A 27891-nucleotide genomic window follows, 5' to 3' on the forward strand; every position below is an offset into this window, starting at 1 on the left:
AAGGTTCACATCCAACATGACAGAACCCCAAAGATCCTATGTCTCTCCTGGAGAGAGAAGTACTTCCCCGGAAATCCTCAGCAGCCATCTTTTCCTTTCTCATTGGCTAAAGGTGTGTCATGTGTTCCTCTAAACAACTGTTGGAAAGGAGAATGGAACCACTGTTGCAGAGATTGCCAATTGCCACTTGATATCCATTCTCTCCTCTTCCTTTCTATACCAGAACTACCCTGAATTTTATCTGGACACATAATCAACAAGCTAGGAACCACCTTTCCCAGCTTCCCTTGTTCCTAGGTGTAGCCATGTGACTAAGTTCTGGCCAATAGGATGTGATTGGAGATGTTGTGGGCAATTTCTGGATTATTCCTTTAAAAGAAGTAGTATGGGGGCACCTAGCTGGCTCAGTCAGTACAGCATGCAACTTTTGATCCCAGGTTTGTGAGTTCAAGCCCCATACTGGGTGTGGAGATTACTTAGAAATAAAATCTTAGGGCACCTGGGTTGCTCAGTCAGTTAAGAGTCTGCCTTCAGCTCAGGTCATGATCCCAGGATCCTGGGATTGAGTCTCACATCAGGCTTCCTGCTCAGCGGGGAGCCTGCTTCTCCCTCTGCCACTCCCCCATGCTCATGCTCCCTCTCTCCCTCGCAAAAATAAATAAATAAAATCTTTTAAAAATAAAATCTTAAAAAAAAAAAGAAGTTATAGGCTCTCCACTGCCTCATGTTTTCCCTTTTGCTAGCATGAAGGTTTGGTAGTAGTGAGTCAGCTTGAAACATGAAGATGAGGGCAATTCCTAAGGAGATGACAAAGCAACAGATAGAAGGAAACCTGGGACCCAAGGCATTTTCACGAAGCTAACCCTCTTATACTTCTACTAGTTTTGAATTTTATGTGATAGAGAAGTAAACTTCTGTCCATTTATTCTGATCACTATTAAAGCAGCCAGAGCAATATCTTAGTTACTGCAAAGGCCACGCTTCACGAAGACCAGGGGGTCTCAAAGTATAGTCCCCAAACTAGCAAAATCAGCATTAGCCTAGAGGCTTGCTGGGAATGCAAAATCTTCAGCCTCACCCCAGATCTACAGAGTCAGAATATCTGTGAATGTAGCTTAGCAGTCTGCTTTAACAAGCCTTCTAGGTCATTCTAACGCAGACCCAAGGTTGAAAAACACTGAATAGCCCATCTGGGATCCTTTGGCTGAAAATAGAGCTGACCTCTCCCAAAAATTTTGGCTAAGTGGATGAGGGTAGACACTTGAAAAACTCAGGGTCTTGTTAGATTCTGTTAAGTGAGGTTGGGATGGATGCTAGGTAGGCAACCAACAGCGTGTGCCATTGTTATAATATAATAAACATAGTTAACTGATTTTCAGCTCTTAAAATTAATTTAAAGATTTATTTATAGAGTTGATTCTTGAGCAACATGAGGCTTAGGGGTGCAATGCATTGGGCTCCATGCTCAGCACAGAAGATTTTCTCTCCCTCTGCCCCTCCCCCACTCTCTCTTGCTCTCTCTCTCTCTCTCTAAAATAAATAAAATCTTTAAAAAAGAATGAAATCTTGCCATTTGCAACAACATGGATGGAACTACAGTGCCTTATGCTAAATGAAAAAGTCAGTCAGAGAAAGACAAATACCATATGCTTTCAGTCATATGTGGAATTTAAGAAACAAAACAGGCAGCCTCGGGTCAAAATGGCGAGCAGGCCTGCAGTTGCAGCATCGAGCCGGTGGCTGGAGGGTATTCGAAAATGGTCCTGCAATGCTGCAGGGTTCAATAAACTGGGGTTCATGAGAGATGATACAATATACGAGAATGATGATGTGAAAGAGGCTGTAAGAAGGCTTCCTGAGAACCTTTAGAACGACAGGATGTTTCGCATTAAGAGAGCACTGGACCTGACCATGAGGCATCAGATCTTGCCTAAAGAGCAGTGGACAAAACATGAGGAGGATAAATTCTGTCTTGAACCATATCTGAAAGAAGTTATTCGGGAAAGAAAAGAGAGAGAAGAATGAGCGAAGAAATAATGATGGAGTTGAAATCTGTGGTTGCAGCTGCCCTCAAATATTTTTAAGAAGTTGAATAAACCTGAAATGTACAATTTAGGACTATCTGAGCTGCAAATGTATTACTTTAAATAAATGTCTATGGTGATTATTGGAGTGTTGGAATTCTAAAAAAAAAAAAGAAACAAAACAAATAGGCACCTGGGTGGCTCAGTTGGTTAAGCTTCTGCCTTGGGCTCAGATCATGATCCCAGAGTCCTAGGATCAAGCCCCACATTGGGCTCCGTGCTCAGTGGGGAGTCTGCCCCTCCCCTGCCCCTCCCCCTGCTCATTTCTTTTCTCTCTCAAATAAATAAAATCTTAAAAAAAAGAGAAAGAAACAAAACAAATAAGCAAAGAGAAAGAGAGAGACAAGCTCAGAAACAGACTCTTAATTATAGAGTTACCAGAGAGGATGGCAATAGGGGAAGGGTGAAACAGGTGGTGGAGATCAAGGAGGGACTGTCATGATGAGTACCAGGTGATGTACAGAGTTGTTGAATCGCTATATTCTACACCTGAAACTAATATAACACTATGTTAACTAACTGGAATTAGAATAAAAACTAAAAAAAAGAACACAAATCTATTGGGAAAGAGGCTGGGGAAGAGGTAGAGCCGAGCTTAATTTTCATCTTTCATAGTAAGGAGTCAACAGATAATTTCAGAAAATACTACATCAAGAAATAGCAATGCTGGCATATTATTTAAAGACATGAGGCAATCACCATAAGAATAAAAACAGAAGTGACTAGAATAGTTAAAAATAATTTTCCCTCTTGGGAGTGGGGACTGCTTTTTGTTATTAACCCTTCTCTACAATTCTTTTTTTTTTTAAACTTATGGAATGTGTTCCAATGATGAAAACCTTAAAAACTATGTTTGCAGAGGTGGTCTACACAAGGTGGGACAGAGTCCTCCTACAAAGAGTTCCTTTGTAAAAATCTTTGTTCAGGAGTGGGGTCACCAGAATGTGTGCAGAGTCCCAAGTCTCTCCTTTCTTGTGAGGCAGCTTTAAAATGGTTGGATTGAGACAGGGTTTCTGGCAAAAGGCCCTCTCCTCATTGGCATCATCCTTTGGACTGCTGTACAGAGTTCACATGCGGCCAGACTGAAGGAGAACCAGCTCAGGGTGGTCTGTTGGTGGTCTTGCTGTTGCCACCTTTTGTAGAATTTCCTCTCTTGACCACCCCTGCTTTCTCATTCAGATGTGGGCAACACAGCCTTAATGGGTAACGGATGTTTGCACTAGGAGACTCGTCCTCATGAGTCTCAGTTCTGATTGGGCAACTGAATGTTCGCATCATGGAAAGTCACAATATTTCAACAATCAATTGCCCCAAAGCACTTGAGCAGACAGTAGTGATGGTATATTGTATGAGGAGCAATTAAACCATGTCTGTATCTTTAAATTCAGTTGGCATGTTTCTTCTCACCATACTGTCATCTTTGTGATTTACTCTGTGCCCAAAATTACTTGTCTCACAAGTTGATGTCAGGCTCTCCGTTCTCAACACCACGTAATTATAGTTGGAAATGGGGGAGGCTGAAGTGGTTTGGGAGTAGTGTGGTACAGGGCAATGGTTTTCAGATTGTTTTCAGTGACGTCCTGGGGTCCTGCAGAGACACCTCCATGGTGGGCTCCAGGGAGTGGGAGGGAGTATCCAGGACTCTGGATTCCACCTCATTCCCACTCGAATCAGAGTAGCTGATCCTATCCTGTCTTATGTTTTGGGAGAAAGAAGGTTCCAGAAATAATGCCCTGGAAATCACTGGTGCTGTGAAATAAACACTGGACTAGCGCGATCAGAAGGGTCTGGGTTTGCACATTATTTCTCTCATCTACTTGATGGCTCTACAATCATGAGCAATCCTATAACTGTTTGTTTGTTTGTTTCCAGAGTTTGGCTTTATTTTGCACTACAGAAATCACTGGAGGCATTTGAGACAGACATCATTGAAAAGGAGGCTCTGTCAAATCCATAAGGCATCGCAGCTTGGTCCGTGGAAGAAACCACACCTGGGTACGGAAGAAACCACACCTGGGTACAGAAGAAGCTTCTACGTTTATGTGCTTTACGATAGGTTTCTTTCCCCTTTGTTCTCATCAGTTTTATAAGGTTAAAACACCGCACACAGGCTTCCTCCAAAATGACTCTCAGGGTCTGGAGTTGGGTTAGAATTTTAGGCCCATGTAACCCCAACTTGTGGCTGTGTTCCATGGGCACTGTCATAATACTTGACAGGACACACAAAACGTAAAGGTGTGGGGCAAACGTGGGGATGCTGTCCCAAGTTATGGAATATTCAATTTGGAATCTCAATGCCAAGGGGCATTTCCGGACTTGTGAAATGGAGATAATAGTCCTACACAACTCACAACCCTGGATCAAGACCGAGCTGAGGTAAAAAATCAGATGCTCAACCAACTAAACCACCCCTTCCCGCCCCCCAATTTGTATTAAATTGCATACACAGAAGAAACCTGTAAGTAGCCACAGTGGTAATTGCTATTTTGCTATAATTAATTTCTCTAGAGATAGTGATAATCCATGGCTGAAATCCATGGCTCCCAAAGGCCCACTTTATTTTAAATTCAACCTTTCAGTTTCTACAACATGGAGGAAATAGAATGCAGGAAGGTTGTAAAATTATACAACTCAGATGTGGAAAAACAATTTCAAGTTTGTTCCCTTTGAGCGCTCATTTGCAAGCAGACTTCCTTCTCCTACTCCACCCTCTTCATCTCTCAGGTATCAAGAGGAAAGCTTGATTTCGGTTCTTTACATTATTCCCATTTCTTCCCAATTATGCAGGTTTGTGTCAGTGTAGGCAACTGGTCCAAAGTTCCGCTTCCCATTAGGGCTGATAAAAATCTTTATTTGGTTGAGTAAATGTCTTCAGATAAAATACTCTATCTCGTAAATGTTGTCTCATCCACCCTTTCTTCTTTGATCTGGGAAAATGGGCAGGACTTATATACCTTCTTGATGGCTTTCAGATAAAAGGTGCTTGGATGGTGCAGTGTCCAGGCCTCTGCGGGCCTCGGAGGCAATGTCCCATGTGTGCTTGGTGAAGTTTGCTGCTAGAGTAGTTTAGGGCTTGGTCAAGTGCCCAGCGGGCTCTCTTTCCTAGTCAACCTCTTCTGAGCCTATACCTCACCCTCTAACTGTGCTCCTGCCCAGTGGGTCCACCCAAGCCTCTGCTGCCAGGTCCTCCCACTCTAGCCCCTTTGGGACCCACAAGGCTCCCAGTTCTCAAGTCAACCACTTCTGCAGCTTCCCCAATCCATGATACCCACCTGCGGGAGGGTCTGGGTCTGGTACCACTTCTTGAGAATCAACAGCAGCTTGGGAACCCATACTCCATTTTCCTCTGTCCCAAACATAGTATGTGACCACATCTCAGACCCCAAAAAGAACACTGGAACACACCTAAACCTGCACTCTCATACCTCCAGCTCCTCTTCGGTTTGCAACAATGAAGGGCAGACTTTGCGTCTCCCCTTCCTGTCTGACAGAACATTCCCCTTCATCATATCCTCTTTCTTCCGGAGGTGTCTCCTGCCCTTGCCCCCAGAGTGGAAAGGGTTCAGGAAACAGAAACCAGCTTATCGTGAGGAAGCACAGGCCAGGAATCGTTAAAAAACATTTTATCTGTTACAAGGGGGAAAGAAGTTTCTAAGACAACAACGATTTGCCTCAGCTGGGAGAAGCTAGGACCTGGTGGAAGAGACCACCCTTCACTGAGGGAGCTGGGTGCTCAGGTTGCTGCACAGGGCTCGCCCTGCCCTTACCAGCAGAAGTAGGAGGAACCTGGGTCAGGAAGGACCCAGGTATGAGAGGTCTGCATCCCTATTACCTGGCACAGGATCCGGCTCATTAGATTGGCAGGGAATGTTACAGTCAATGGAGTGGACTAATTCTGGCCTTTGCCACTGATTGACTCTTTGGCTTTGTCAAGCTTTTTTGGGTAAGTATCTGTTTTTCCCTCTATAAAGTACAGCTGATAGGGGCGCCTGGGTGGCTCAGTCCGTTAAGCGTGGCCTTAGGCTCAGGTCATGATCTAAGGGTCCTGGAATCCAGCCTGGTGTGGGGCTCCCTGTGGAGTGGGGAGTCTGCTTCCCCCTCTCCCTATGCCACTCCCCCTGCTTGTGCTTTCTGTCTCTCTCTCCAATAAATAAATAAAATCTTAAAAAAAAAAAAAAGAGCTGATAATAAATAAAACCTACCTCGCAAGGTTTTTCAAGTGTGAAAAAGAGATGATACTGGATGTCACTTGGTGAACTCAGAAATGTAGGGATAAAAGATTCCTAATTCTTCAATACCCCCAGATAGTAATAGGGTAGTGACTAAAAAGAAATGCTTATTTTCTCATTGGCATTCTTTAATAAAGTAGAAAGAGTAAGTTTTTTTTTTTTTTTTCATGAAATCAATATAACTATTTTCATGTTGAAAGAGAAAAATGTGGGGGTGCCTGTCTGGCTCATTCCGTAGAGCATGCAACTTGATCTCAGGGCTGTCAGTTCCAGCTTCACTTTGGGTATAGATATGACCTAAAAGCAAAATCTTTTTTTAAAAAAAAGAGAGAGAGAGAGAGAAATGTGTCAGGTGAACATTTTTATTCTTTGAGACCTGGCTCTTAATGCAATCAAATCTGCTAATTACTGCCCAAAGCTCATCTTGTTCGACACTCATTCTAACAACAAGATTAGTTTAGAATCATTAGGTAAAATTCTGCCCCAAAATTTGAATTGAGATTTGACTGGAATTTTGTTAAACCTGGTTGTTAGAATACTGAGCCTTCTTATTCAGGAAGATGGTAGTTTCATTCACTTACTCAGATTATTATTTTTTTCTGAATACTTTTTTTTTTAAGATTTTATTTATTTACTGGACAGAGAGAGACACAGACGAGAGAGAGAACACAAGCAGGGGGAGTGGGAGAGGGAGAAGCACCTTCCCGCTGAGCAGGGAGCCCGATGTGGGGCGTGATCCCAGGACCCTGGGATCATGACCTGAGTCAAAGGCAGATGCTTAGGGAGTGAGCCACCCAGGCGCCCCTCTGAGTACATTTTGGAGTTTTCTTCATAGAGTCTAGTGTATTTTTTGTTAAGAATTTTATAAGTTTTTTTTCCTACTATAAAAGAGACTTCTCTCCATCATATTTTAGCTGTTTATAGATGATATAAAGGAAAGTTACTGTCCTCCTAAAAATTTATCCTATAGTTGCCATAATAAAAATAGCAATAATAAATGATAAAATTATACTAGTATTGAACAGTTGCCAAATGGCAGGCACTATGCTGTGTGTTTATATGTATTTTCCCGTTGAATCTTCACAGTAACCCTATCGTTACTTATCATTATTATCCTAATTTATAAATGAAAAAACTGAAGTTCAGTGAGATGAAGTAACGTGCCCAGGGTCACCCAGTTCATTACTGAGCACATAATTAGTTCCTTTAGGTTTTCTAGATGCACAATCATATCATTTATACAAAATGAGAATTTTGTCTACTCCTTTCCAAGAGTTCTGTCTCTTGCTTTTGTTTCATACTGCACTGAACTGGTCATGATTATAGTAAAATGTTAAATAATTATCATCTCTTAAATGATCCTGAAGCCTCATACACTGAGTGGACATGAGTATATATGATGCTAGTTAGCTGCAGTAATGATAACAAGAATCCCTGACACTTACGGCGCACCAAGACAGTCTGAGTCTAGAATTGATGCTTTCAACCCGTTACTAATTCAGGAACTACTCTCGCCTATTCTAGCATGTTCCGTGCCACTCTAGCATGATCCTCATGCTTCAGCCTTTTTTCTACCATCTCCCCCCCGTTTCCTGGCTTTGTAGCCAGGCTTTATCTCCAAGTCTAGCCCCAGTTGGAATGGTGATCCTGTTTACCCTGGGATCTTATTTGGTACTTCCTTGTACCAAAATGGTCTTCCAATAATGGTCTCTTGGCTCTACCAATGGAATTAAATAAAGAGGTGGCCCATCTCTGTGTCTTCTTTAGGCCTCAAGACCCCATCTTATTTAAGCCCACAGTTTCCTTTTACCAACATACACCATCGAAGTCTCTCCCAACTTCCCTTTAAAATATCTTTGAAAACAACAACAAAAAAGAGGAATTAGCAAGATCATTTTGTTAATTAAAAACTCACCATACCTAATGTCAGAAAGAATAAAGAGAAGTGATACTCTTCTACTCTACACTTCCATATTCTTTCTAAAGGGCAACTTGACAGTGCATGGTAAAAAAAAAAAAAAAAAAAAAATCATAGAATTTTACATATTCCTTGACCAAGAAATCACACTTGTTGGAATTTATCCCAAGTCATCATGGATGAACACAAATATATTTCTATAAAAGTCTTTATTTCAATATTATTTATGATGATTAAAAATTTGTAGAATCTAGATGTCCAACAATGAATGGTTTGTTAAGTAAATTATACTACATCCAGAGGAATATTTAATAACATGGGAAAGTTCACAATATACACTGTTAGGTGCAAAAAGTATAACACTACTCAACATATGGAGTATAATCCTGTTTTTGTTTTATGAAGATATATTCATTTCTCTATTACTATGTGACTATAAATATCTATCTGTTGTCTATCTGTATATTTATATATCACTATAGAAATCACCACAGAAAACAGAAATATATACCCTCAAATGTTAAATTTTGTAATACTTGTGTCATTGTGTAATTATGAAGAAATATGGTGTATTTCTTCTTTTTGCTCACTGAATTCTGAATTTTCTATAGTTGACATACATTACATTCAGAATAGGAAAAAAAAAGTTATTCTTAACAGCCATTTGTTAATTAGGTTTTGGCAAAAAGACACAAACTGTAGGGCTCAAATAAGATAGAAGAGTTCTTAACTCTCCCCACACTATCTCAAAATGAGTGCTGCAGTGTTGTGATGAAGCTGTATTCCACAGTTATTCAGGAGCTAGATTTCTTTCACCTCGTGCTGCTATTACTTGGGTTTTTATCCTTTCCACTTGGTAGAAGCTGGCTAACCTCCACATCCATATTCTAGCCCACAGGAGAGTCCAGGACAAGTAGATTTGTCTATAAGGAGATGACCTGGAGGTTGCACATGTCATTTCCATTCACTATGGGCTTCATCCTGGTCACATGACCACACCAGTCTGCAAGGCAGGCTGTGATCTGTAGCTCCCAGCCACAGATACATGTTCCGCTAAATTTGAGGGTAAGGAATCATTACTATAATGAAGAAGGAGGAATGAATACTGGAAATCAATTAATAAACACTTCCCCCAGATAGTATAAGGCTACAATAGTTAAAATACTGTAATACTGTGGTACAAGAATAAATAAAATAATGGAGTAGACCAGGTAAACCAGAAACAGGTTCAAATTCATTTAAGATTTAAGCATATAAAAAAAAAAAGGTAGCTTTTCAAATTAGGACGGATGACAGAATGAATTATTCAATCGGTATGCTGAGAACTGGATAACCATTTGGAAAAAAAAACAAAATTAGATTAAATAACAAAATGTATTCCAGATGTCTTAAATACTTAAAGTGCTATAGGGAAATATTGATGAAAATGGTGACCAGATTGTACTTCTGCTTTAGTTGGTTCCCCATTCCAAAGATCTCTGGGCCTTACTGAGCTTAATTATCTCTTCATTGACCTTTGGCAACCAGAACTTCAAGTCATATGCCACATGGAGGGCCATGTTTGTATTAGGTCAGAAGAGTGCTTTCCACTTTGTTGTTGTTGTTGTTGTTGGTTTGTTTGTATCCTTTCTTTGATTCTTCTTCCTTTATGTCCACCTTATGTGTTGCTAAATACAATACATAACACTAGTAATCCACATAATGACTTCCAGTTTCCACCTGAGATTACCCTAAGTGCATCTGATTGTATTCGCTGCATATAAAAAGAAGTCTCCAACTCAATAACAACAAAAAACTCTATTTAAAAAAAGGGCAAATGACTAGAATAGACATTTCTCTAAAGATGATATGCAAATGGCCAAAAAACATATGAAAACTTGCTTAACATCACTAATCATTAGAGAATAGAAGGACACCCATCTGGCTCAGTCGGTAGAGCACGCAACTCACAATCTCAGTGTCATGAATTCAAGCCCCACATTGGGCGTGGAACCTACTTAAAAAAGAAAAAAACAGGGGCACCTGGGTGGCTCAGTCATTAAACATCTGCCTTTGGCTCGGGTCATGTTCTCGGGGTCCTGGGATCGAGCTCCGCATCGGGCTCCCTGCTCAGTGGGAAGCCTGCTTCTCCCTCTCCCACTCCCCCTGCTTGTGTTCCCTCTCTCGCTGTGTCTCTCCCTGTCAAATAAATAAATAAAATCTTAGAAAAAAAAAAAGAAAAAAACATAGAGAATGCAAATGAAAATCACAATGAGGTATCACTTCATACCACATTCTACCCACTAATAGTAGGATAGCTAATATTAAAAATTAAAAAACAAAACAAAACAGAAAATTAAAGTATTGGTAAGGATATGGAGAAATTGGAACCTCTGCGTGCTGTTAGTGGAAATGCAGCTGCTATGGGAAACAGTATGGCGGTTCCTCAAAAAATTAGTAAAAATAAAACACCATATGATCAAGCAATCCCACTTCTGAGACACGTACTGTATGACTCCATTTGTATGAGGTATCTAAAGTAGACAAATTCATAGAAACAGGAAGTAGAATGGTGGTTACCAGGGGTTGGGGGAAGAGGGAAACAGGGAATTGTTGTTTAATGGGTACAAAGCTTCAGTTTTGCAACGAGAAAAGAGGTCTGGAGACTGGTTGCACAATGTTGGTATACTTAACACCACTGACATATATATTTAAAATGGTTAAGATAGTAAATTTTTGTGTTATATGTTTTTTACCATAATTTTTATAAAATTAATCTCATCACAGAATTGGTGGTTTCAGATTGCAAGAATCAGAAATAGAAATTTCTTGTATCTGAGCCATCCAGCATGGTAGCCACCAGCCATATATGACTATTCCTAATTGAGATGTGCTATAACTTAATAATACACACTGAGGGCGTGTCTGGCTGGCTCAGTCAGTAGAGCATGAGACTTGATCTTGGGGTTGTAAGTTCCAGCCCCGTGTTGGGTGCAGAGATTGCTTAAAAATGAAATCTTAAAAAAATAAGTAATAATACGCATGGAGGTTCAAAGACCTAGTACAGAAAAATATTAAATATCCAAAGATTTTTATACTGATTACATGTTGAATGATAACATTTTGGATATATTAGGTTAAGTAAAAATACATTTTTTAAGAGATTTATTGATTTATTTTTTTAGAGAGAGTGCATGAGTGGGGGGAGGGGCAGATGGAGAGGGAGAGAGCATCTCCAGCAGACTCCCTGCTGAGCATGGAGCCCCATGCAGGGCTTGATCCCATGACCCTGAGATCATGACCTTAGCCAAAATCAAGAGTCAGACGCTTAACTGACTGAGCCACTCAGGTGCTTCAAGTAAAAATATATTATTAAAGTTAAATTTAGAGGTGCTTGGGTGGCTTAAGACTCTCTCTCCCTTTCCCTCTGCCCCTCCATCCTCAAAAAAAATTTAATTTTACCTGTTTCTTTTTACTTTTACTTTTTTTTTTTAATGGGACTACTAGATTTGGCAGAGATTTTGAAATAATCAGACCAGGAATTTTAAATAACTATGAATAATATGTCAAGGAGTCTAATGCAGAAGATGGACAACATAACAGCTGGGTGATAAGAGCAAAGAGATGGAAACTCTAAGAATCAAAAGGAAATGTTAGAAATCAAAACCTGTGGCAGAAATGTAGAATGCCTTTGTGGGCTCATCAATAGACTACCCATGAAAAAAGAATCAGTGAGCTTGAAGATATGTGAGTAGAAACTTCCCAAACTCAAAATCAAAGAGAAGAAAAGAATGAACAAGATGGAACAGAATATCCAAGTACTGTGGGACAATTACAAAAGGTGTAACATATAGGGACTGCAATACCTGAAGGAAAAGAAAGAAAAAAAAAACAGAAGAAAGACTTAAAATAATCATACCTGAGAATTTTCCAAAATTTATGAGATACAAAACCATAGATTCAGGAAGCTCAGAGAATACCACGCAGGATAAGTAACAAAAAATGTATACATAGGCATATTATATTCAAACTGCTGAGAATCTGAGACAAGGAGCAAATCTTGAAAGAAACCAGAGACGGGAGAAAAAAACACCTTATCTATAAAGGAACAAGAATAAGAATTACATTGGCCTTTTCTTCAGAAACCGTGCAAGCAAGAAGAGAGTGGAGTAAAATATTTATTTATTTTTATTTTTTATTTTTTGGGAGTAAAATATTTAAAGCAATAAAAGAAAAAGCCAGCAACCCAGAATTCTGCATCCAATAATATTATCTTTCAAAAGTGAAGGAGAGGGATGCCTGGGTGGCTCAGTCGGCTAAGCTGCTGCCTTCGGCTCAGGTCATGATCCCAGGGTTCTGGAACTGAGTCCCGCATCGGGCTCCCTGCTCAGCTGAAAGCCTGCTTCTCCCTCTCCCTCTGCCTGCCACTCCCCCTGCTTGTGTGTGCTCTCTCTCTCTGACAAATAAATAAATAAAATCTTAAAAAAAAAAAAAGTGAAGGAGAAATACTTTCTCAGACAAGCAAAAATTGAGAGAATTTTTCTCTAATAGACCTGCCTTGTAAGAAATGTTAAAAGAAGTTCTTTAGAGAGAAGGAAAATGATAAAGGTCAGAAAATCTGATCTACATAAAGAAAGAGAGTCTGAGAAATGAAGCATTGAGAAATAAAGGTAAAATAAAATTATTTTTTTTAATTCTTAACTGATCTAACAGATAACAGTTCAGAATAATAAGAGCAATGATATATAGTACAATTCTAGCTTATGGATAAGTAAATTGTATGACAACAATATCATAAGGGATGGGAGGGAGGAATTAGAGATATCCTGTTAACACAGTACATGCACTACCCATGAAGTGCTATAATGTTAAGTGGACTTAAATTAGTTGTAAGTGTATATTGCAAACTCTAAGGCAATGACTAAAAAAAAAAAGCTTTTAAAGAAGTATAATTGAGGACGCCTGGGTGGCTCAGTCGTTAAGCGTCTGCCTTTGTCTCAGGTCATGATCCCAGGGTCCTGGGATCGAGTCCCACATCGGGCTCCCTGCTCGGCGGGAAGCCTGCTTCTCCCCCTCCCACTCCCCCTGCTTGTGTTCCTGCTCTCACTATCTCTCTCTCTGTCAAATAAATAAATAAAATCTTTAAAAAAAAAAAAAAAGAAGTATAATTGATACACTAAGAGAGGAGAGAAAAAATGAATCATACAAAATGCTCAATTAAAAACAGAGAACTCAGAAAAAGAATGGAAGACCCCACAAAACAAAACAAAACAACCCATGGACATACAAAAACAAAGAACAAGAACAGTGAGTAAAAACAGTCATAAATATGGCATATATTAATCCAGGTATATCAATAATTACTTCAAATGTGAATGGTCTAAATATACCAATTAAAAGACAGGGCCTATCAGAGTGGATAAAAATAACAAGACCCAGCAATATGTTGTCTACAAGATTAAATATAAAGACAGATTAAAAGTAAAGAGATAAAGATATACCACGTTAACACTGACCAAGAGAAAGTGGCAGTAGCTATATTAATTTCAGACAGATTATCTCCTCCAACATCTTGGAAGGCAGTACTCATGCCAGTCACTCATAGCTCTAGGAGAAGTGTTTGAGGAAAGTCAGAATGTTTATGTATATTGATTGTTTTTTTCTGTCTTTAGCTAAGCCCTATGAGAGGAATGAGTCCAGGCAAGAGTTAGTCAGGTTTGAAAGCAGAGTGAAATGGAATACATTTCCCCTAAGGATGTTTGGTAAAACCTTTCTCATGTGCTCTTTACCAGTCAACAGGAGCCAGCCAGATTAATAAAGTCTGGTTGCTTTCCAACCTAAGCCAGTTGCTTCCATGGCATCAGGTTATTCTTCATGATATTTTGAGTGTGGATATGAGCCATGTACCAGCTAGTGAGTAAAAGGAGGCTCTTCAGGCTTTCCAGACACTATGTATGGTTGTGGTTACTTGACCAAGGAGTTGAATGGAAGGAAATATACCAGAAATAATATGTTAAGAATCCACAAGACTGATCTTCAAGAACTTAGAATTCTTCAACCCCTAAAGCAATCCCCAGGGCCCCCACAACTGAACCCATGCAGGAGCATACCCTTCAATACCACTTCAGATGTGGCTATGAAGGATAATTGATTGAAAAACCCTCCAGAGGCAAAGCCGAAAACCACAGAGGGTGATGAAGGAGACTGCCTGGCAGAGCTGGGGTCTAATGGGGAAACACACTTTATTGCCAGGGCAGGGAGCCTTTCACCTTAGCAAGCATTACACCATTGCCTTAGTTCAATGATTGCTCTTTCCCTCTTTTTCTGAAAGAGGATTCTTATGATCCCATTCCTAATTCACCATTGTTTTTGGTGAGTGGCACAGGTAACTTGTTTTTCAGAAGATGCTCACATGAAAAGAGTCACAGAGTGTCCTGATGGGGGAATGTATGTCACAGAGATCCTAGATTTTGAACTGAATGAAGTGGTCAGATGGAAATTTGTGTTGTTTCACTTGAACAGGGAACAAAGTGTGTTTTATATGTAGGAAGAAGGCTGAGCATATATAATTGGCTGATCAGGGGGTGGGTTGTAGCTGGGACTGTATGCATTTTCCTCTCTTCCTCTAGCAATAGAATTATCAAATTTTAGATTAGCACCTGGCCATTCAGCCAAAGACTATATTCCTCAACCTCCTTAGCAGCTAGGTTTGACTATGTGACTTGGTTCTAGTTAATGGGATGTGAGAATTCATATATATCATATATTCTTAAGCTATTAAAAGAAATAGGCATGCCTGCCCTGTTCCTTTTTCTCTCTCTAGTGTCTGAAAAGTTGATAGGTAGCAAGAGCTAAAGCAGGCATCTTAGATTATGAGAGAGCAGCCACAGGGGTACCTGGATGGCTCAGTTGGTTGAGCATCTGACTCTTAATTTTGGCTCAGGTCATGATCTCAGGGTCCTGGGATCAAGCCATGTTGGGCTTCTTGCTTAGTGAGGAGTCTGCTGGAGATTTCTCTCTATCCCTCTCCCTCTGCCCCTCCCACCACTCATGGTCTCTTGCATGCGCGCGCTCTCTCTCTAAAATAAATAAATACATTTTTAAAAGAAAAACAAAACAAAAACAAGAACAGCCATGGTAGAACAACAAAATAGAAGGCGTGTGACCCTCAGCACCTCAGAGCTGCCGTATTAGCCCTGGAGTGCTTATATTCAGACTGACACAGAAAGAAAGTTCTTTCCTATTTATTTGGGTCTTTGTTAAAGCAACTAAAGCTTATAACCTAATTAATGCAGGTTTATGATCAAGTATCATATCTTATTACATTGTAACTCTTTTTCTCAATTGTGATTCTTTTTATTATAAACAGCCAATCAGTAATAATACGAAGAGTATCTGGGAGTAATAACATGTAACAAGTCTCTACTATAATCCAAGAGCTGGAAGTTAAACTAACCCTTGCAGGATCTAAAACAGGAATTAGAGAAGATATCAGGAAATGGGGTAATTCTCATCTCTGCTTCTACAGAGCAGATATTCTCTACGTTGGTTGGCATATGACCCAATATAATTGAACTGGCCCCAGCTTTACATCATTTCCTAACAGAGACAGAATGGGACCTCCTTTCTAATTCCAGAGTTCCCAGGATAGGGAATCTGGCCCAGCTTTGGCTAGGGTCTACTTAAATCAGTCATCCCATAGACTGGTATTAGAGAAGAAAGTTCTCAGAAAAGTTGGTGTCAGCTTCACAGATAACCTATGGGTCTAATATATGATTAATTTATGTTTCTATCTTATGCATTATACTTTGTTATAAGGTGTAAAGAAACAGGAACTCCTATTCATTGCTGGTAGAAATGCAAATTTGCATTGTGAAGTGGAATTTGGCAACATTTAACCCAAAACCACACGTGTTTATTTTTGACACAGCAATTGCACTTCTAGGAAGTTGTCCTCAGGATACATCTTCAATACTATGAAAATACATATGCACGAGATTGTTCACTGCAAAATTGTTTGTAACTGCAGTCTAAATGTCCAAACATAAGAAAGTAATTTAAGTATGGTGCATCTATACAATGGAGTACTATGGAAGTATTAAAAAAAAAAAAAAAGTAGGAAAGTTGATCTCTATAAACTGATATGGAGTGATTTCCAGAATATATTTCTTAAGTGAAAAAAGGAAAGTACAAAAAAATATCTAAGGTAGTTCTTAAAATGTGGTCCACAACCTGAGAGTCCCTGAGACTCTCTGTAAAATCAAAACTATTTTCCTAATACTACTTACTAAGTCATCATTTGTCTTTTTTCACTATGTTGGCATCTCACTGATGGTGCAAAAACAATGAGGGTAAAACTGTTGGGGCCACCACAAATCAAGTTTGTGACAAGTGCACTTACTGCAACGTACTCTTGGTGGGGGGCACAATTTCACCTTGATGAAGCAATAAAAATTGGTAATATTATTGAAACTTGACCCTAAGGACATGTCTTTTCAATTTTCTGTGTGACTAAATGGGAAGTATACATGAATCACTTCTGATGCACACAGAGTATGATGGTTATCTCAAGGAAAAGTATGTCTGCTGTTGTTTGAGTTACAAGCTGAACTAGCCACTTTTTCATGGAACACCATTTCCACTTCAAAGAACAGATGATAGACAAACTATTGTTATTCAGACATGGGTATTTGACAGTTTTTTTTTTTTCTTAGCTATGACTGAAGGGAGCCTATTGCTTCAAGCAAAACAACTGATAGTATATGTTACTAGTGGTAAAATTCAAACTTTCAAGTCAAAATTAGAATTTTGGAAAAATCCCATCCACTACTATGGGGTTTTCAGCTGATTTCAGCTTAAAGACTTTTCTGATGGGTTCAGAGATGATATTAAATCAAACAATTTTTGATACCGTACAATACAATGTATTAACATTGGGAGATCCATATACTTAAGTGAACCATAATTTTCCAAATGACCAAAACATGATGGTACAAAATCATGCATGGTTAAAAAATACTATCAAAGTATAAAGTAGATCAATAGATTTTAATGCAATAGAATTTTTAAAAGTTTGTTGATATGGGCGCCTGGGTGGCTCAGTTGGTTGGGCGACTGCCTTCGGTTCAGGTCATGATCCTGGAGTCCTGGGATCGAGTCCCGCATCAGGCTCCCTGCTAGGCGGGGAGTCTGCTTCTCCCTCTGACCCTCCCCCCTTTCATGTGCTCTCTCTCTCTCTCAAATAAATAAATAAATAAATAAATAAATAAATAAATAAATAAAGTTTGTTGATATGGCTTCAGATTCCACATGGCAACTAACTTTTAAGAAACTATCACTATTGTGTTTTAAAGTAATATCAAAGAAGATGCACAAAACCTGGAAAGACTGCTAAAATACTCTTTTCCAAAGACAACTCTATTTGAGGCTAGCTTTTCTTTACATGCTACTACCAAAACAATATATTGCAGGAGATCACTTGAAGAAGCAGAAACAGAATCCAGCTGTGTTCTATTAAGGCAGACATTAAAGAGATTTGCAAAAAATGTAAAACAATGCCATCTTCTTTCTATTTTTTTATTTGAGAAAGTGGAGTCATTTTTCACAAAACTATAATATGTTTACATTTCAGGAGTTTATTATTGTTAATTTTAATTGAACTAGTAAATAAATGTTTTTACAATTTCTCAGTTTTAATTTCTAATACAGTAAATATAATGGATTTCACCCACATAAACAAAAGCTCTTTGCTTCTTCAGTAATTTTTAATAGTGTGAAGAGACCCAGAGATTACAAAGTTTGAGAATTGATGATCTATAGTGTACTATCTTATAATAAAGAAATATACATATATTGACTTATTTTTTTGCAAAAAGAAACAGAGGAAAGAAACACTAGAAACTAATAATCTTGGTTACCTAGAGAGGTTACCTACATGGTGGAAGGAACCTACAGGACTGACCCTTCTTTAGGTAAACCTTACACTTAGTATTGACTCTGGAACCATGCTACTGTTTTTTTGTTTGTTTGTTTGGGTTTTTTTAAAGATTTTATTTATTTATTTTGACAGAGAGAGCATGAGCAAGGGGAGTGGAAGAGGGAGAAGGAGAAGCAGACTCCCCGCTGAGCAGGGCGCCTGATGTAGGACTCGATCCCAGGACGCTGGGATCATGACCTGAGCCGAAGGCAGATGTTTAACTGACTGAGCCACCCAGGTGCCCCTATGCTACCGTTTTAAATATAAAAAAATAATGACAAAATCAAAAGAATGTGGGACAACCATAAAATAAAAAATTTAAAAATAAACCTAAATGTATTTCAAAAGAATAACAGTCATGTTGAAGAGGGTGGAATAAAGAACTAACTCAAGTAACTTTTGAACATAGTATTTTGACCTTATACCCTCAGACTAAAGAAAAAAAATATTGAATTATAATAGTAGGTTTGTTCTTTGCAGAGGTGTGGTTGATATATTCTAGAATTGAACATGTGCTAATTGCTTGAGACTAAGGGGACACAGGTTTCTCCCCGTCAGAGAAGAAAGTTACAACTATGAAAACCAGGAAGACTGAAATAGGTCTTGTGGTGTTGGATTGAAACCATGAATTCATGGTTTTCAGCATACGGATACAGGTGTGTGTGTGTGTGTATATGCACATGCCCACCTCTCCCCTCTCTGCTAGGTCCTAAAAGTAATGATACTCCAGTAGTTATAAGCACACCTAGAGCCCAAGTCTTGATTTCTAACTCTACTGAAAATAACCAGCATTTCTTGGAGAAATAATTGATTCCAGGGCTGGGACAGGGAAAAATCAGTATGAGTCTGGAATATTTTCCCATACCAGAAAATAGAAAGTCCTCAAAAAATGACAGTCAAGCCAAAAGGATATGGGAGTCAGTTTGAAGAGCTCCCACTGGCCAAATGTGAGACAATTTGAGCATAAAAATAAATAATAGTGATCAGTTATAGCTCACTGAATAGAAGGATTCCACAAATCTATACTGATATAAACAAGCAAACAAATGGGGAAGGAAAAGCTCTTAGTAGAACAGTAGTAGGATGCCAACAATAGTAGATGCCAACAAATAAATGCAAAAGAAATGGTGTTAGAAAGTGGTAAATATGGGGGCGCCCAGGCAGCTCAGTCGGTTAGGCATTTGCCTTCAGCTCAGGTCATGATCCCAGGGTCCTGGAATCGAGTCCTGCGTTGGGCTCCCTGCTCAGCAGGGAGTCTGCTTTTCCCTCTCCCTTTGCCTCTGCCTCTCCCCTGCTTGTGCTCTAGCGGTCTCTCTCTTAAATGAATAAGTAAAATTAAAAAAAAAAAAGGTAAATATTATAGTAATATTTGATTCAAGCTAGAATCACAATGGATTGGACACCACCTTAACCAAGTAATTAAAGTCAATATTACCAGTAAGGGGACAAGTCAACACTGAAATCAAGTGCCACCTAATACAATGTACTGAGAAGGGCATACTGTCACTTTTGTGATCTGTCAAAAATGCACAGCCGTGACCTAATTATGAAGAAACGTGAGACAATGCCAGAGTGGGTGTATTGCTATAAAATAACAGGACTTTACTCTTCAAAAATGGCAAGGTTATGAGTGACAAAGACCATCTGTTCCAGATGAAAGGAGACTGAAGAGATACACTGACTAAATACAGCTTGTGATTCTAGATTGGGTCTTAGCCTAGAAATTTTTGTTTTCTTATGAAAAACATTATTTGACAACTAGCAAAATATGAATCTGGTCCATATTTGGGGTAATAGCATTATATCAATGTCAGTTTCCTAAATTTTTTTTAAAGACCCACTTACTCATTTGAGAGAGAGAGAGAGAGCTTGAGCAGGAGGGAGGGGCAGAGGGAGAGAGAATCTTCAAGCAGATTCCCCGCTGAGTGCAGAGCCTGATGGGGTGCTCGATCCCAGGACCCCGAGATCACAACTGGAGTCAGAACCAAGAGGCGGCCACCCAACTGAGCCACCCAGGTGCCCCGTTAGTTTTCTAAAATTTTTTTTAAAGATTTTATTTATTTATTTGAGAGAGAGAGAATGAGAGACAGAGAGCATGAGAAGGAGGAAGGTCAGAGGGAGAAGCAGACTCCCCGCTGAGCAGGGAGCCCGATGCGGGACTTGATTCCGGGACTCCAGGATCATGACCTGAGCCGAAGGCAGTTGCTTAACCAACTGAGCCACCCAGGCGCCCTAGTTTCCTAAATTTGATCATTGTATTATGTAAGGGGATGTCCTTGTTCTTAGGAAATACACACTGAAGTATTTGGAGCTCAAGGGGCAAATATCTGCAGCTTATTCTCAACCGATTCAAGAAAAAAGGGACATATCTGTGGGAAATGATTGTATGTGTGTGTGTGTGTGTGTGTAAAATAATGAACCAAACCTGAAGAATCTGGGTGGTGAAGAGTATATGGGAGTTCTTTGTACTATTCTTACCACTTTTTTATAAAGTCAAAAGTATGTTAAAATAAAAAATCACAAAACAAAAGTAAATGAGAAAGTAAGGAAATTCAGACACATGCTCTAACATGGATGGACCTTAAAGACATTATGCTATGTGGAATAAGCCAGCCACAAAAGCACAAATATTGTGTGATTTAACTTATCTGAGGGATCCAGAGTAGTAAAGTCATAGAGACAGAAAGTAGCAGAGAGGTTGCTCGGGGCTGGGGAGAGGGAGGAACGGGGAGTTAGTGTTGAGTGGGTATAGACTTCCCATTAGGGTCGTGAGAAAGGTTCTAGTGCTGGTGATGGTTGCCCAACATCGTGAAGTTACTTAATGCCACGGAATTCTACACTTAAAAATGTACCATGTACCATTTTACATTATGTAGAATTTACCACACATACAAAAAAGTATATGAGGGTTGACAGCCACAGATTTCTATTTTAACCCCACAACACCAGTGCTCCTTCCCCAGAGCTGATTACAAATTGCAGATTCATTCAACAAAACCTTTAAGGAACAGCCTCCTTCCAGACCAGAGATCTCATAACATCTTGCCAATCACAGTAAGAAATGGCCTATTTAAATAACAGTTATGAGTTGGCTCAGGAAGTAATCTCAGTCACTGCAGTAATGAGCCAACAGCCTATTTGTAGGCATCCCAAGGATGGTGACCAAGAAACCAAGCATTTTGCAAGCCTTTGCCTGTTGCACCCTTTGACCTCTGCTGTGTGAACAGGAAAATTAAAGCAAAGTGAAATTGCTGACTTCTGCAGTCTGAATTCGGGCACTGGCCTGGTCTGAAGTAGGCCCACGTTCTCATCTAGGTTACTCATTATTTTTTTATAGTATCAACAATGGTAAAGTGTTTTCTATACTTGAAGTGTTTGTAGTAATTGCCTGTACAGCATCAAATATCAAGGCATCATAAACCCTGCCTTATTTTTTAGAAACTTCGAGTACCAAGTGAAAAAAATCATTTCCCTTTTCACAGCTACAATGACATTTCAGGCTTTCCATTTTTTTTTTCTTTTTTCCGAGCCTTCAATTTTTTAAAACCCCTTTAACCAGACTCTTTGCCCCTAATTCATTCTGGAGAAAATGGCAAACTCTGTCCTCCAAAAGTGTTGCCAAATAGTCACCATTTCCTACAGAATAAGGCCCCGTACCCCACCTCAGCCTAGTAGTTTGACCTCAATATATGTTTTGAGGTTTACCTTCCATGTATCTGCCAAATTAGACCACCGAACCTTACAATGAATCCTCCAAAGAGTGCACCCATTTTCAAGACTTTATTTATTTATTTTTAAAGATTTTATTTATTTGACAGAGAGAGAGACTGCGAGAGAGGGAACACAAGCAGGGGAAGTGGGAGGGGGAGAAGCCGGCTTCCCGCCGAGCCGGAAGCCCAATGCGGGGCTCGATCCCAGGACCCTGGGATCATGACCTGAGCCAAAGGCAGATGCATAACGACTGAGCCACCCAGGCGCCCCCATTTTCAAGACTTTAAATATACATTGGTGAGTTGTTCTCTCACCAGCTTTGAACACGAGGCTTCCTTTTCCTCAAATCCTTGCCAGTCCTACTTTCTTCAGCTTTTGAAATTCACTCAACTACTCATCTTTTCTCCTCCTTTGAACTCCTGGGCACATTCATCTATTGTTCTTTGTTTACTTAATTTTCACACCAACCAGCTTCATACTGTACACAGAATAAGCACTCAAGAATATTTGTCAATGTTTGCCAAGTGACTTAATATCACTATTTCATTCATGCAGAACCTCTCATTGTACCTAGAACCTGAGGCCAAGGTCTTCTCTTTAACTAAAAAAAATAACACCTACTGGTTTTTATGATGATAAAAGTAAGTCAGTCCAAGCTCACTGCAGAAAACTTGCAAGAGGGCCCCTGGGTGGCTCAGTCAGTTAAGTGTCTGCCTTTGGCTCAGGTCCTGATCCCAGGTCCTGGCATCTAGTCCTGCATCAGGCTCCTTGCTCAGCGGAGAGTCTGTTTCTCCCTCTCCCTCTTCCTCCCCCTCCCCCTGCTCATGCTCTCTCTCTCTCTCAAATAAATAAAGTCTTGAAAGAAAGAAAGAAAGAAAGAAAGAAAGAAAGAAAGAAAGAAAGAAAGAAAGAAAGAAAGAAAGAAAGAAAGAAAGAAAGAAAACCTGCAAGAGAGAGGGGAGGCATACTCTCACAACTTGGACATAGGCGTTATTTTACATTGAGGGTGACAGACTTGATGCAACAGATAAAGCTGAATCCTAGAAGTACACAATTTTATTTTTGTTTTGTTTCTATGGACATTGAAATTGTGTCTGGAGTGGATGAAGTTTAGAGTGTAGGTCCAGAGGCCCCCAGCTAAAAGAAAATAAATCTTCAATTTCATTAACCTAGAAGAAAGAGTACAAACTCTTGAAAGTCCTCCAAACTTTCTTGGCTTTATTTCTCAAGAACAATCCATAGCTGAGACAACTGCTCTGTGCGAGTGGCCAGCGGTGGGGGCGGAGGTGAGGCTCTAATCTTACAGCTAATCAGCTAATCGATGAGGAATGAATGTCAACTTCCCATTCCAGCATTGTAAGCTTTTTTTTTCCTAGCTTAGACCACCTGTTACCAGATAAGGATTCCTTAACAGTAACTTCGTTAAACCTTCTTTTCACAGCTTGAAGTCCAACAAACTAAATTTGTCTTATTATTTTCCCTGGATTAGAGGGTTTTTTGCATTTTTCATGCAAGTTACAATTTAAAAAATAAGATGTATTTTGGAGAAATGGGGAAAGCAAGTGTACATTTAAGTTGTATTGGAGAGGAAACTTTTCCTAAATATCATTAGTATGAAAAATGAGGACTTTATTTTGTGAATTGGATTTCAAAGCTACAAAGAAGGGCGTGTATCTCAGACTGGGGGTGGGGGTGGGGGATCTCAAGAATTCTCGGAGGCTCAACAGAATGTCGACAGAAGGCAAAGCACTGTGCTTACAGAATCATTAATCCGTTTGGAAAATGCACTTTGCAATCAGACAAATAAGAAGTGACAAGTGACTGATGAAGTAGAACTTTGTGTAGGCTTTTTCTATATTCTTTCCCATAAAGAAGCTGATAGATGAACATATGATTTTATTAGATGAAAACAAAGTGAACCTAATTCAAGAAATCTAGACCCTTTTTTGAAACAGTTGTTCTGTTTAGTTTTTAAAACTAAGGGGCGCCTGGCTGGCTCAGTCCGTAGAGCATGTGACTCTTCATCTCAGGGCTGTGAGTTTGAGCCCCACGTTGGGGCGTGGGTCTGACTTAAAATTTAAAAATAAATAAATAGGGGCGCCTGGGTGGCTCAGTCGTTAAGCATCTGCCTTCGGCTCAGTTCCTGCTCCAGCCCCACATCGGGCTCCCTGCTTGGCGGGAAGCCTGTTTCTCCCTCTACCACTCCCCCTGCTTGTGTTCCCTCTCTTGCTGTGTCTCTGTCAAATAAATAAAATCTTTAAAATAAGTAAATAAATAAAATAAAAATAAATGGGATTCTTGCGAAGTACAAAATATTTAGAAAAAATCACAGATTTCTGATTTCCAATGAGGGATAATGTATCCAAGAATTATGAGACAGACAGAGAGAGAGAAGGAAGGAAGCAAAGGAGAAAGGGAGGGAGGAAGTAAAAACAGTTTAGCTATCTGAAATTCTACTTTTTTCAAACTTTATGGTCAGAAAGTCATGTTTCTGCACTGTGGAATAGGCCTGTGTGTGTTTTCATGTTACCATCTGGCTGTCCTGGCTGAAAACAACTCCACACTAGATGTGTCAAATCTTTCTAGACTTTCCTCCCCCATCTTCCTATTCTTGTCACACACACACACATACACACACACACAATGCCCAAGGAGGAAATAATCGCCCTTAAACACATTTGTAGCCATTAATTTTTAAAAGTAATTTATTTCTTGGGGCACCTGGGTGGCTCAGTCGTTGGGCGTCTGCCTTCAGCTCAGGTTGTGATCCCAGGGTCCTCGGATCGAGCCCCGCATCGGGCTCACTGCTCCGCCGGGAGTCTGCTTCTCTCTCTCCCACTCCCCCCTGCTTGTGTTCCCTCTCTTGCTATGTCTCTCTCTGTCACATAAATAAATAAAATCTTTTAAAAAAAAAAGTAATTTATTTCTTTAGGGCCAGTAAAGTAAAACAGTAGTTCTAGAGATCTCAAAGTGAGATACTGATTTGGTGAGTATGTTGCCTGAACCAAAAAAAATCAGGACAAATGGTCTGACTGTTCAAATAGGAGAAATGGAAATAACTGTTTGAAGATAGAACTGTCCAAAAAAGAAAATTTACCTCTATTATTGGTCTAAAAGAGGCTAGGAGAACTAAAAGCCTTAAAATGCCATCTACAGATAAAATATAATTGTTCTCCCTGGCAAGAAGAAAATGTTTAGTCATAGCAACAGAAATAGCTAGAAAGGAAAACACAATAGGGCATCATTCTGGGACTCCTTCTCAGCCCCATTAGTAAACAGACCACTTAAACTAGGGAATAAAGAGTTACCAGCCAGAATATTAACTATAAGAGCTTATCCAGAAATAATATGATGTCTGGTATTTGCTTCAAAATAATACAGGAGAAAAGGGTGTGTGTGAATATGAAGCCAGAGTGGCGTTGGGTTGATAACTGTTGCATCTAGGTGATGGGTATGTGGGGATTCATTATACTAGGATCTCCATATTAGATATTTAAATTTTTCCGTAATAAAAAGTAAAAAGGCAAAACAAAGAAAGACATTCTAGGCATGACAGAGTCTTTGTTTTTGAGGTCACCTGGCTATTTTTAAGGTCTTTTAAAAAAATGTATTCGGGACTAGTACATATGGGTGTGGATTGTTGCCAAGCACAAGCAGAAGGGGAGAGAAAAATAGGGACTGACTCAAACATTTATTTCACCCTTGAAGAGGAGCCCTGATCATCTACTCTGTAAATGTGTGGCTGAGGACAGCTCCCAAAACGGGTTGGAAAAATAAAAATAAAATATATCTAAGTTTTAAAAATAAAGGATATCCAAGTAGCTTGGACATGAGGATGTTTTCCTGCCTTTTAAGGTAATATGGGAGAGTTGTTTTGGCTTTTTCATGACATCCTGTGGAGGCCTGCTGAAACATTTCAGGAGATAACAGATTGTTCGCTTTCACAAATATGCCAGGAGAAGAGAAAGCCTTTACTTAAATGTTCCAGGCCTTTCAGGGGATATGCTGACTCCCTCCGTACATTGATAGCATGTATAAATTTGTTTTGTGGGAGTGCATCTTGCCCTATTTTTACATGTTGGAATACTTGGCCAAATTTTCTATAAAAATTACCTGCATCGGGGTTAACCTTTCTAAATTTGGTCATCCAATTCAATAATGTAAATGGTTTGACAGCCTTTGTTATTGTGTCCTGAAAAAGGCAATGAATAATGAGCTCCCAGGGTGTCACTGGGGGTTATTCGCACTTGCTAATGATTAACCACCCATGGCTCCTGGCCCGCAGAGCCAGACTTAAAGGCCCCAAATACAATTTCAAACTCCTGTTTTAGATCCCTGCTTATTTTTATATAGGATCTTCAAAAATCCCCTCTAACTCAAACCAGAACGAAACCTCAATGTCCAATAAATGGGGATTGGTACATAAATTATATCCCCAGTTGCAATGGACTATTATTTGGTCATTAAAAATGATCATGGTAGACATACCTTACAAGAAATGTTAAAAGAAGTTCTTAAGAGAAAAGGAAAATAATACAGGTCAGAAACTTAGACCTACATAAAGGAAGAGCACAGAAGAAGGAGTAAGTGAAGGTAAAATAAAATTATGTAGGCCCCCTGCACCCACATATGATGGGATACTTGCCTCTCTCTCTCTTCTCAGGCTTGTACCAAAAAAGTACAAGATGAAAAAAAGTAAAAGCCCCTTTATTATGCATCTTATTCCCTTCTTTTTCCTTCCTTCAAAAGTAGCCATTGTTAATATTTCCTTGAGTTAATATTTGAGTTTCAATCAAAAAACTATAGGCATAAGATATTTTACACAAAAGGGATAATTGTTCTGTACCTTGCTTTAAAAAACCTTATCACTATATATTATTAATCTTTAATATATTATTAACCTTATCAATATATATTATTAACCTTATCAATATATATTATTAATCAATCTAATTTACTATTTTTGTTGTAACGACTGCTACATAAGGTTTCCATGGTTTTTTAATTCGGATTCCTTTTTTTTTTTTTTTTGGTGAACTGCCTATCTACAGACGTTGCCCAGCTTTTTATTTTTATTTATTTATTTATTTATTTATTTATTAAGATTTTATTTATTTGACAGAGAGACACAGCGAGAGAGGGAACACAAGCAGGGGGAGTGGGAGAGGGAGAAGCAGGCTTCCTGCTGAGCAGGGCGCCCGATGCGGGGCTCGATCCCAGGACCCTGAGATCATGACCTAAGCCGAAGGCAGATGCTTAACGACTGAGCCACCCAGGCGCCCCCATTGCCCAGCTTTTTAAACAGAGTTCTTCTTTCCTATGGTCTGTAGGAGTTCTTCATAAGTTAGATAAATTGGTCTTATGCCTGACATAGGCTGCAAGTATCTTTTTCCCATTTTCTTTGCTTTTGGAAAGTTTTAGGTGTTTTTCCTCAAACAAAAGTTCTTTGAAAACACAAAATGTTTATAATTGTTTATATCTTTTCCTGTCTCTTGATTGTATGTCCTGACCAGAGAGGCCTCCCTCACTCCCAAGATCATATTTATGTCTTCTTCCAGAACAGGTTGTGTCAACCTTACCACTCCAGGCTCTGTGGGCAGGGTAATTTTCACTGCGGTCTGGCCGGGCGCGGTAGAATGCTTAGTGGCATCCCGGGCCTCTATCCACCAGATGCCAGTAGCATCCCCCTCCTCTCCAGTTAAGCTCACCAAAAATGTTTCCAGAGATTGCCAAATGTCCCCTGGGAGGAAAAATCGCCACACACACTGTGCCTGGAGAACCACTGTTCTAGAACATGCGTAAGTGCCTTTTTAATTACCTTAACATTTTAATCTTTATGTATTTATTTATTATTATTTCAAAGATTTTGTTTTTACATAATCTCCACAGCCAACATGGGGCTGGAACCCACAGCTCTGAGATCAAGAGTCACATGCTCTATTGACTGAGCCAGTCGGGCACCCCAACATTTTAATCTTCGATTCAGGTGAATTT

At 39.5% G+C, this 27891-nt stretch overlaps 1 long non-coding RNA gene and 1 pseudogene across 1 annotated transcript; both read left to right on the top strand.

The window, feature by feature from the left end:
- The first annotated feature begins 1695 nt into the window (after positions 1 to 1695).
- Positions 1696 to 2037, top strand: LOC118004434 (annotated as a pseudogene).
- Positions 2038 to 5419: 3382 nt separating this feature from the next.
- Positions 5420 to 27887, top strand: LOC118004435. The gene is made up of 3 exons (XR_004677579.1): positions 5420 to 6027; positions 27456 to 27695; positions 27787 to 27887. It is a non-coding gene; the product is annotated as an uncharacterized LOC118004435 (long non-coding RNA).
- The last annotated feature ends 4 nt before the right edge of the window (positions 27888 to 27891 follow it).

This window comes from Mirounga leonina, unplaced genomic scaffold (assembly GCF_011800145.1).
Source record: "Mirounga leonina isolate KUSES-001 unplaced genomic scaffold, KU_Mleo_1.0 Mir_93, whole genome shotgun sequence".
Taxonomy (NCBI): Eukaryota; Metazoa; Chordata; class Mammalia; order Carnivora; family Phocidae; genus Mirounga; species Mirounga leonina.